This window comes from Alosa pseudoharengus, unplaced genomic scaffold (genome assembly GCF_046254945.1).
Source record: "Alosa pseudoharengus isolate Yale_2024_CS ecotype anadromous, Long Island Sound unplaced genomic scaffold, YU_APseudo_1.1 YU_APseudo_1.1_scf_15, whole genome shotgun sequence".
Taxonomy (NCBI): Eukaryota; Metazoa; Chordata; class Actinopteri; order Clupeiformes; family Clupeidae; genus Alosa; species Alosa pseudoharengus.
In genome coordinates, this window is record NW_027468620.1 from 40,351,667 (window position 1) to 40,363,099 (window position 11,433).

At 40.8% G+C, this 11,433-nt stretch overlaps 1 long non-coding RNA gene across 3 annotated transcripts; it reads right to left on the minus strand.

Moving 5' to 3' along the window:
* Positions 1-3,896: 3,896 nt before the first annotated feature.
* Positions 3,897-8,088, minus strand: LOC143124710 (uncharacterized). 3 transcript variants are annotated; one of them, XR_012987075.1, is made up of 5 exons: positions 8,037-8,088; positions 7,684-7,942; positions 7,337-7,603; positions 4,999-7,231; positions 3,897-4,485 (listed from the first exon to the last, which is right to left on the minus strand). It is a non-coding gene; the product is annotated as an uncharacterized LOC143124710 (long non-coding RNA). The 3 variants fall into 3 exon arrangements; XR_012987074.1 differs by having other exon boundaries at positions 7,337-7,452; positions 7,532-7,942; XR_012987073.1 differs by having other exon boundaries at positions 7,337-7,942.
* Positions 8,089-11,433: the final 3,345 nt, after the last annotated feature.

Genomic DNA, 11,433 nt, shown 5'->3' on the forward strand with positions numbered 1-11,433 from the left:
TTAAAATATTTTGTATGCATGTATGGACATATAGCTTTGAATATATGTTTGACATAAATATTTGAATCACATATATGTCCATATAAGTAAAATTATAAGTCCCTGTTATTTGACATATATGTTCATATATTGCCATATATCACATTTTTGTATGGGCACCTTTTGCGTTTGAATGTAGCACGAAAAAATGTTTAAACAGTTGGACAAATGATTTAGCTAATTGATTATATAACCTGTACACCAGCAATTGTTGAACATTTACCTGTACAAGTACATTGACAGTAGCCCAGCCTAACAGCATGTTGTAGGCCTACAGTAGAAATTTCACTTAAATTGCAACCGCAACATGCCTGCTTGCCAACGTTCAAACGACAACGAAAAAGATAATAAAACAACAAGAGGGTTGAGTCTGAATGACACTGAGTTTTTAGACACTGAGTTTTTGTAGTTAAGAAATAATTTCGTATAAAAAAATGGTCATTCTTCAATCTCCTTCACTGACGCCTATGGAAAAGGCTTAACGTCCCAAAACAACGATCAATGATCATCAAATTTCTCTCACATTGCTCCTCATAACCATCTATAAAAAAGTGTTTTTTCTTTTCTTTTTGAGCACATCCGAATCCCAGGACATAACGCACTGGACCTTATAATAGGCTCGAGATATAATTCCAAAGGTGGCAGATAGGGGCCACTGCACTTAAAACTTAAAAAGATGAAGCTTTCCGAACTTTGAAATTGCGATCAGTGACTGGCATCGGGTGAACGAAGCTTTTCGAAGTTGAACAGGCTATTAAAAACTATTTGCGCACCTCCATGTCACAGGAGAGACTGGGCTCTCCCTTCTATGAAAAAGACGTTAGGCTTCCTGCAAACTGGCCTATGATTTCATTGCTGAGTTTGCGGCAAAGCAAGAAAATGTTTTTTTTCCTGAGTCAGGATAGGGCGAGTCAGTGTCATTTATTTGTCCAATGTTAACCTATAGATACAGACCAGTACATCTTATCAATAGTAGTATCAATAGTTTGAATGTCGTGTGTGTTTCTGCTCATTGACAAATAGCGTTCAGCACAATGATTCATGCCCAATTAATTCCCCCTGTTAAAGTGTTCGCCTTTGTTACACTATTTGGTTTCGTGATGTAGCCTATGATAAACTAGCCTGGGTGCCATTCCGAACTTAGTCCCGCCCACAACGTTTGAGGTCGGGAAGTTCGGTCTGGCATTGATCAATAGTGGCGCGAGTATGCTCGCCCAAATACTGGCGGGCCAATCAAATGGTCAGGGCGGGCTTTATACGATGATGGACAGATGCTCAACAGTAACGTAATCCACCACGTCACCAAAGAGCGCTTGGGTTGAATTCGTTTACAACAACGATGGCTGCCGCTGGAGAATTGAGATGTGTAGATTCTGCTATCAGGTCTGTTCTAGAAGATATCGACAGCGAATTAATTTTAAAAGAGGAACAGAGTAACGGGATCAAGGCATTTGTTGATAAGAAAGATGTTTTTTTGCCGAAGCAACTGAAATGGGCATCACGGCGATGCAACTCGGCGTGCACGACGAGGTGGATATAGCCAGCGGTCGTTGCCAGATCCTTTTTTGAAGCCCGGAATCCTGGCTGCTGAACAACAAGTGGAGGGACATGCTAGGCTCCGATGTTTTTCATGCCAACCTAATTGGTATCGTGATGGACGAAGTTCATCTAACTTACAAATGGTAAGAGAGTCTAACTGTCTGACTTAGTAAATAACTCCCAATGTCGTGATATGAATCCCATGTTGTAAACATAGTAGCCTAGGTATCGTTGTACGTTCGCTAACTCAGACTTGGTACAATCATAACGTTAGTGTGATTGTAGCGAACTAGCTGTTAAAACATTCTAATGTAGGTTACTGTTTTATTTCTATCAGTGGTCAGGCTGCAAAAGGGCAGAAGGGCATTTGGGTGTTGCTTTATGTACTCAAGCACCATACCCATATTGGTAGGCTAGTCACTGTACCCCTTATAAGTGATGTATTCTTTTTAGATGTCAGTACAGTCATTAAAAAGTACTAAATGATACTACTCATAATTTCTTATTTTTACTGTTACTTATTGGTTGCTTTTTGTACTGCTATATATTCCAGGTACACCTGTGCTGACATTGACCGCTTCTGCTGATCGGGAATCCAGAGCCAGGGTTATGAAACAGCTTCAGATGGACAATCCAATAAATTTGGCCCTGAGCCCAAACAGAACAAACATCAGAGTGGGTCTGATTAAAGTACCTGGCCATACACTGGAGTGCCTACACTGGATTGTGAGGGATGTTAGTACAAAGCTTGACCCAGCAGTTAAGACGGTACTTTAATGGAGTCACTAGTTGTCTGCGGAAAGCTTTGTACTAGAGGCCTGCGCGGGACAGATTTTCCAGTCCCGCGCCCGCCCGCTCCCGCAGTGTTCAGTCCCGCTCCCGCCCGCTCCCGCAAAGAATTATGATTTTCAGTCCCGCTCCCGCCCGCAACTGTAATACATTGTCCCGCTCCCGCCCGCAATTCCCGCATGATTCCGACGTTCACCTACTGCTCAAGACAGTTATTGACATTGGTTTGAGGAATTAAACACTGATTTCCTTCTGCGTCATACACGAGTGAGAATGACTTCCAAATATCTGATTTCAAAACTTTCGATTTTTTCACGGTGAATGTACCTCTCTTTAGACCAGCACTTATTTCTGAAGCATTGTGTGTTGTTTCGCTAGAGGAGCTCTGCTCTTCTGCCATGATCGGAGAGCAGAACGGAAGAGCCAGAATACGGAAGAGCAGAACGGAATCGGAAATGTGTGCGAGATTACACATCTGCAAATCTACATTCAAAAATGTTTATTAATAGATAGGCTACCAAATATAATATCCAGCACATTGTGTTATATATATGATATACATTGACCAATAGGTAATTTATGATTTTATTTTACATTTTAAAACACTTTTTTAATTCGCGGGACTGCCGCTTATCACTGCTCCCGCCCGCACCCGCGCTGTGCGCTCTCCCTCCCGCCCGCTCCCGCAAGGAGCTTTCAATATTTGTCCCGCGTCGCACTGCTTTGCGTTGGGTCCCGCGAGTCCCGCGGGACTCCCGCGGGAGTGCAGGGCTCTACTTTGTACTGCCATTTTGAGGAACACACCACATCTGTTGATCTAGGACATCTGTGCTGCACTCACTGCCATTCTGTTTGTTCTTGTGAACCTGAAGGTTGTGGGGAGCTAATCCCCAAATATGAACACTTTCAAGGGGAGGTTTCATCACACCACAAACACAGAATAGTCACACCTAAGGGCACACTTTTGATCAGGGAACTGTTACAAACTTACAGGAGTAGTTTACTTCAGGACCATAAAAACATACCACTTTACACAGTCGACACAGCCTGCACTGGTTTTGGAGATGAACTCATTGATCAGTTTTAGAACAGTGCACACAGATATTTGACCTGGACTTCATTATCCATAATCTCCCTACATACAAGCTGGAACATGCAAAAGAGATACTATGAATTATGCATGAGGTTTTTGATGACATCGAACAGAGTCAAACTAATTTGTTTGATGACTGTGTTGTTCAGGATGACCGTGTTCAGGTTGACATGGATTACACTGGTTACTTTGATGACGAGGATGAGGATGATAAGATACAATCATCCCCAAGTAACTTGGAATCAGGCTTGTCAATGTTGAAGATCTCAGGCTAGCTTCAAATTCAGGCTCAAATTTGTAGCTTCAGGGTCCTGTTGTTGTGCAAATGCCTTTTTTTTTACCTCTGTTACATTAATATTTTTGAATAAAATTAAAATGGTTTATACTTCTCTACTGGTTGGTGATGTTTCTGCATTTAAAGACAAACAATAAGACATTTCAATAAAGATTTTTAATATCTACACATAATAGGTAATGTTTGAAGATATACGCTGAACTTTGAACATACAACCAATAAGAAAACACAAAAATGTTTTCAAGAATGTGGATACTACTAAACTATTATATGAAAACAATTATTTACATTGTCATTTACGAAAACAATATTTACAAATTACCATCACCATTTACATTTCACATTTACTTAATTATTTAAATAGGCACATTTTGCCAGTCCATTATTTTCTCCTGGTAATTCAGCTTTGCCAATAAGTTTCTCTTGAAATTCGGGAATGCATGAGACTGCCTGCCTGGGTGATTTTTGTTGGGAAAGTTGTGTCTCCCTAAAAACGTTTACCAGTGTTAAAACGTCCTGTTCTCGGGCCACATGATGAATGCCAGCCGGCCTTGTCAGCTCCAGCTCTGTGTCCGTTTTGTCCATTAGCTCTTTGACGATGCCAATGGACCTACTGATTCTGGCTGCTGACATTTCTGACATGTTTGGTCCCAATCCTCTCATAAATGATTTGAGAAAATTGTTTAGGTGTTCCAGGTGGAGGTCAAGTGGATGGAAAATGGGTGACAACCTGAAATATAAGTGAACACATCAGTGTGAAGAATTACAGTATAGCCTAATAAGTATAACGTGCATTGACAATACATTGGAAAATACAGACTGTTAAATATGGTGACACCAGATGCAATTGCTGAGCAGGTCAGAGAAACACTGCCCACCCCCCACAGAGGTGCAGAGCACAGAAGTGGGGGTTGGATAACATGCTAGTCCATTACAAAATGAAGTTTCTACATATTGACAAAGTGACAGAGGCCAACTTACACATCAGGTACAAGTTTATCCTGGTAACATTTGCTCACACTACACTGAAATTCGGGCTGGCTTCCAGAATACTAGGCATGTCAAAATATGACTAGATGATTTAATCATAGATAGATTTCACGGAAATGAGGAGTGTGGGAATGCACAGTGTTTATCACATTGGACAATAATCACGACTCACTATTAACTCATGTGAAACGTGGCAATCGAGGTTATTCTCATAGTCATATCATAAGAAGTAGAAATGTATTAACAAGCTTACCTCTGTAATGCTTCTTCGCGTTTTTGTACCGGTTGGAGTTGACGGATTGGGGCAGAACTTCTTCAGAGTCCGGGGCAGAACTTCTTCAGAGTCCGGGGCGTCTCTGATGCCTCAGATGAACACGGTTCTTCAGGCTGGTCTCCTTCGTCTTCTGTCCATTTTTTAAACACGGGCATGTCGCGTTCCAACCGTGTTATAAAGTTCTGACAGGACCGACAAATGCGATGCGATTTGTTTGCAGTGTTGTGGAGTTGTAATCCTAAACGGATAACTTGATCGTATATGCATTCACCTTTACTGTTTCTCTCAAAAATGAGGTTCGTGTGTTGAACTCCGTGTATCCTTACATTATTTTTACAACACCTGCGAAAATCGCTCACATTTTCTTCTTCTAGCGTGCAGTTGAGTTCTGTTGACATCAACTATGCGTCGCTTAACATACGTCACACACTCCGTTGCTCTGATTGGTTGTAGGTCTATCCAATTGAGTGCAGAGGCATTTTTTTTCCTGGTTCGTTTGAAACACGCCCCATAATCACAGCTCTATGGAGCAGTATCAGACTCAAATTCTGACTAGAATTGAGTATGACTACGTCAGGCTAATGATAAACACCATATGGCCAAATATGTGACTCAGCTAATGTTATAGGCTATACAATTGAATTTCCCCTCTTAAAGGCAAGCTGGTGTAGCTTATTAGACTAGGCTACTATTAAAATACACCGACGGTAGCCTTGGCTATGTGTAAAGTAAGCTATCGCATGATTTCATGCACGTAAGTGAAAAGGGCCTTGCATCTGTCAAGTTCGCACAGGCCTCGCATCCCCTTGCGACGGCCCTGCAGCTCCTCCTAAGACAAGTTAAAAAAAAAAAAAAGTTAAAATACGCGATAAACCCGGGAAAAGTTGACAGGTTTGTTTCGGTCCCAGTGATTATTTGTGAAATTGTGCAAACGACAGCCTTTTCAAGGTATTTCAAGGAAGGAGTCGTAGCATGCAAGCTCCCAAATTGACCCAGTAGCCTAAGGCATCAATAAATTGTTGGGACTGGGGAGGGTCATGCGTTTTTTTCTCAATCACTTTGGAGGGTCATAGAAAAAATTCTTGCTGGCGAGGGAGGGTCACGTCTTTTTTGACTAACGCTCCCAAAACTCCTCCGGTAGCCCCTTAATTAAATAAATAACGAACAGTCCCTAATTGATTAATAGCCTAGGCCTACACCAGCAATTGTTGAACATTGACCTGTACAGGACATTGACAGTAGCCCAGCCTAACAAGCAAATGTTGCAAAATAGGGGAGACCGGGGCTGGTTGGAACAGGGGCAGGTTGAAACACTGTTAATTTCCAGGCTACTAGAGGGAGCTGCAACAAAATTCAAACACTAAACTGACGGCCTTATTGATGTGGCCGTTGGGAGTTAGAACCCAGTTGTACTATACCACAAGATGGTCTGACTACGCCACTCCCATTGATTGGACTGGGATGAGCGACCCAACTAGTACAGTAGACTAAAGATATACCCCACGCTAGTACTATTCAAGTGAATGAAACAATTGGAGGCTGATGTAGCAAAAGCAATGTAGACCTAATTTATTTATGGTCTGCAGAGTTATTAAAATAGGTGCTTCGTACAGGAACAACATTAATGGTAGTAACACATCATGGACACATACATGAGTTCTCATAGACAAGCCTTCATAGGAGATATTTACACTAAATATTGGGCCGGACCACAGTACTCAACGTTGACAGGAAATCCACATTTAGTTCATCATGAGCACAAGGCTCCAAAAGGATTCAGCACACCAAAGACAGCAATCAAGGCTACACTGCATTAACCATAAAGTGCTTTGTTAGTACACACAAATTCTAATCACACCACACAGTGGTCACCTTAATACATTGAGGATTGAGCTCCGCCCACTAGCTACGAGAACCCAAGCAATGGCCACTTAAATTTGAGAACAAGTAAAGTGCGTGAGTGCTACTATGATGATCAGCTAAAGCTATCCAAATTGCACATGCCCACTGGCACTTTCCCCTGTCCCCCCCCCGTAATATTGCACACTGCCCAAACACAACAATTTATCTCAATGGTAAAAGATTAATGACCGGAAGAGCTTGACATTAACCCTATAAGTTCATAGGCATGGTATCAATGAATGATAAAAACATACATAAGTTTCATACATGAGAAAACAGTGGCTGGATGTCCAAACAAAGTAAACAAGACCTAAAAAGACAAAACATACACTTATTAATTTATCCACATAACACACACACTCATTCACCTTACTGATGATATACATTGAAAGAACTTAAACTTTCAAGCACTCACGAGAGACGGGGTTCATTCACAAAAGGCTTCTAATAACCTCGTGTGAACAGACACACAGACGCCGGAGCGCACAGAAGCCAGTGCACGACGGGGCGCACGGGACCTGGTATAACGGGCTACACATAGAATAAGGATGAGTCTTTGCAAGGCCAAAGTCTAACAGTTAATTAGATAATCAGGCTAACAAATACCTACTTTGGCTAGGCCATCCGCCCAAGCACACGGCAGCAATTACAGTATACAAACACCCTGTAACACCAGCACAGTCTGTTGGAAAACATTTGATATTAATATGCTCAGCGAGCAGAGCAGGGGGACCGTCTCAATGCTTTGTTGGTTATACGCACCTGGCCGCGAGAGTGAGAGAGAGTTCCCCACGGATATCGAGATTCGTTCTAGTTACACGCCCATTCTACAACATAGCTCATAATAAAAATCACAACACTGCATATCTCAAGGCTCACATCAAAACCACACTCTTTAAGGGAAGCATACCTACCGGCGTTAAACCCAGAGACACTTCCGTGATTCAATTACTGGTGACTGCACACAAACCCTTCAACATACGGAACGCCAGCACACTGGCCACCAACACTCATCTGTAATCTACAAGAACGAACAGACTTATAAGTGCCATAACCCACGAGGAGGCAGCTAATGCTGGCCTAGTACAACAGCGTGGCAAACAATTCAAACTTACCGCGGTTCCACTCCGTTCCGTTTCCCTGGCTAAGCAGCTGACTGAAAACACAAGAACCCGCCCCTTCTTCTTTCTTCTTCTTCTTCTTTCCTTTTAAATGGCGGTTGGCAAACATCTTTTGGAAGCATTACCGCCACCTACCAAAATGGAGTGTGAGTCTGGATATATTTAAATCTTAATAATAGCTCATTTAAAAAAAAAAAAGGAATTAGGTTACTCTATATTCTTCCAATCAGACCAGTTTCTTCCAAGAAGTGAAACAAAGCTCTAAAACAAACTTCACCTGAGTTTTTCTGCAGAATTGTTTCTACTCTTAAAGGCTCACTCTCTTTCTCCAACTCTTGAATGAGTTGCTGTCTCTCCTGGTTAAACTTATTACATTTTTCTACAACATGCTCTACAGTCTCAGCGGCATCACATACGCTACACTTTCCATCAGCATGCTTTTTTAAAAGAAATAAAGTACTAGCTAAACCAGTATGCCCAAACCTCATTCTTGAGATAATGTTTTCTTCATGAGTAGATTTAGTGGTTGGTCTTGCACTGCCCACAAACCTCTGGATACTGTAGTATTTCCTACCAGTGCTAGCATTATCCCAATCACTTTGCCATTTTCCCTTAGACTTTGATTTGACTATGGTTTTAATTTCAGATTTACTATGATTTATATCCATGGTGACCTCAAGAGTTTTGCATGCCTCCTTAGCATTCTTATCAGCTAATTCATTTCCCTGCACTCCTAAATGCGCTGGTACCCATAAAAAACCTACATTTATATCAGAATTTAACAGTCTACTTATCATCTGTACAATTTCTAAAACAATATCCTGCCTGGACTGAGACATAGCGCTTTGGATGCTCATCAATGCAGATACAGAATCTGAAGCAACTAACACCCCATTTCTAGGTCTATTACTCTCAACCCAGGACAAAGCGATAAGAATGGCTACTAGCTCAGCTGTATAAACTGCAAGATCATTACTCAGTCTTTCTTTTTTACAGATATTGAGACTAGGAATTACAAATGCAACACCAACTTTACCTTCTATTGACTTTGATGCATCTGTAAATACCACTACTTTGTCTCTATATACATCTCTAATGTGGTATTCTACTATACCGCTGTTAATTTCTTCACTCAGTTTTAATTCCAAAAGGTCTAAGTCAATTACAGGGTTTCTCAGTATCCACAATGGAACTGTTGGATAAGACACTGATGGACACACATTAAGCAGATGAAGACCCAATTCACTTGTCTTCTGAGATATAATCCACCCAAAACTTTGATTTTGAGACTTATCTCTCTCTTGACAGTGGATTAAAGAGGCTTGACTTATATGATCCTCCTTTTGCCCTCTAAGATTAGCCCAATAAACCAGTGTTAACTGATCCCTCCTAATATGCAGAGGCATTTCACCCATCTCAACCTGAATTGCATTAACTGGGGTAGTCTTTATAGCACCACAGCATAACCTCAAAGCTTTATGTTGGATTACATCTAACTTCATTAAGTGGGACTTTGCTGCAGATCTGTAAGCTACACACCCATAGTCGAATACAGACCTAATGAGGCTGATGTAAATAGTTCTCAAGGCTGGCCTATTTGCACCCCAATCCACTCCACGCAAGCATCGCATCACATTTAACACTTTATTACATTTCTCTATCATCTTCTGTATATGCACAGACCAGGTTAGCCTCTTGTCAAACCATAGGCCTAAATATTTGAAACACTCAACTCTTTCTAGATCTGTACCAGATATCTTCAGTTTTAAATCTTGGGGAATACATCTCCTAGTAAAAAATACTGTCTTAGTTTTATCTATGGAAATTCTAAAACCCCATTCAAGTGCCCATCTTTGGACAGCGTCCACTGACTGTTGCATCTTATTCACAATAAAGTTAACATTTCTACCTCTCTTCCACATAGCCCCATCATCTGCAAACAATGCAACATTAACTGATCTCTCTATACTTTTAAAAACACCATTAATCATAATCAAAAACAATACTGGACTGATAATACTACCTTGAGGTACACCATTCTCAACTACATATTCGTTACTATATTCTTCATTAATTTTAACTATAATTCGCCTACCAGATAAAAAGTTACTAATCCACTGGAACATTCTTCCCCTGATTCCCATTTGCCTCAGCTTAATAAGAAGACCTTCCCTCCATACCATGTCATAGGCCTTTTCAACATCAAAAAATATTGCCAAAACTGTCTCCTTATTAACCTGGGCTTTCCTTATTGAATCTTCCAAAGCAACTATTGGATCCATAGTCCCCCTTCCTTTCCTAAAACCACTCTGATAGCTATGTAAAAGGTTTCTTGTTTCTAACCAATAAACCAGTCTGTCATTCACCATCCTTTCCATTATTTTACCCATTTGCGAAGTTAATGCTATAGGTCTGTAATTACTTGGGCACTTTGCATCTTTTCCAGGCTTCCGAATAGGAATGATAACAGACTGCTTCCATTCTGCTGGGATGACTCCCTCTGACCACACCCTATTAAATAAACTCAACACCACCTCCTTCCCCTTATCAGTCAAATTCTCTAACATGACATAACAGATCATATCCCTCCCTGGGGTAGACCTTCCAACTTTCTTTAATGCCCTATTAAGTTCTTGTTGGTTAAAAGGAACATTTAAACTTTCCTCATCTCCTATCTCCTCAAATAAGACACATCTGTATTTTTTAACTGTCATATCCCTTCCCTTTTTCTCCTCATAATTAAGGTTCTCTGAGCTATGCACCTTTACCAATGTCTTCGCTATGGCCTCTGCTTTATCTTTACTGTTTGTGATAACTCTTTGATCATTTGTCATTATAGGATACTCAAATTCCCTCCCATTCCCTCTCATCCTCTTGATCATGTTCCATACACTTTGAATTGGAGTTGTTCTTTCAATTGAATCGCAGAACTTTTTCCAACACTCCCTTTTTGCACTTTTAACTGTGCGCCTCACTACAGCTTGACTCTGTTTGTACTTAATCAAATTTCCAAAATTTAGAGTTTGTTTTAAAGTTCTAAAAGCTTTATTACGGTCCCTGACAGCCTTACTACATTCCTCAGACCACCAGGGTACAATCTTTCCTTAACTACCTGATTTTGACTTGGGAATGGATATCTCAGCAGCCCTAATTATGCTGTTTGTAACTAAATAACACATAGATTCAACACTGACATTATCTCCAATATCCACTAAACTACTCTCACTGTTGCCTGAAAAGGTTTCCCAATCTGCTTCTCTTAAAATCCATCTCCCACTTCTTATCACCTGCTCTCTTAATAGCTCAATCTCAAACTGAACAACTACAGGATAATGGTCACTACCCAAAGTACTCTCATTTAACACCTCCCAACTACATCTGCCTGCTATAG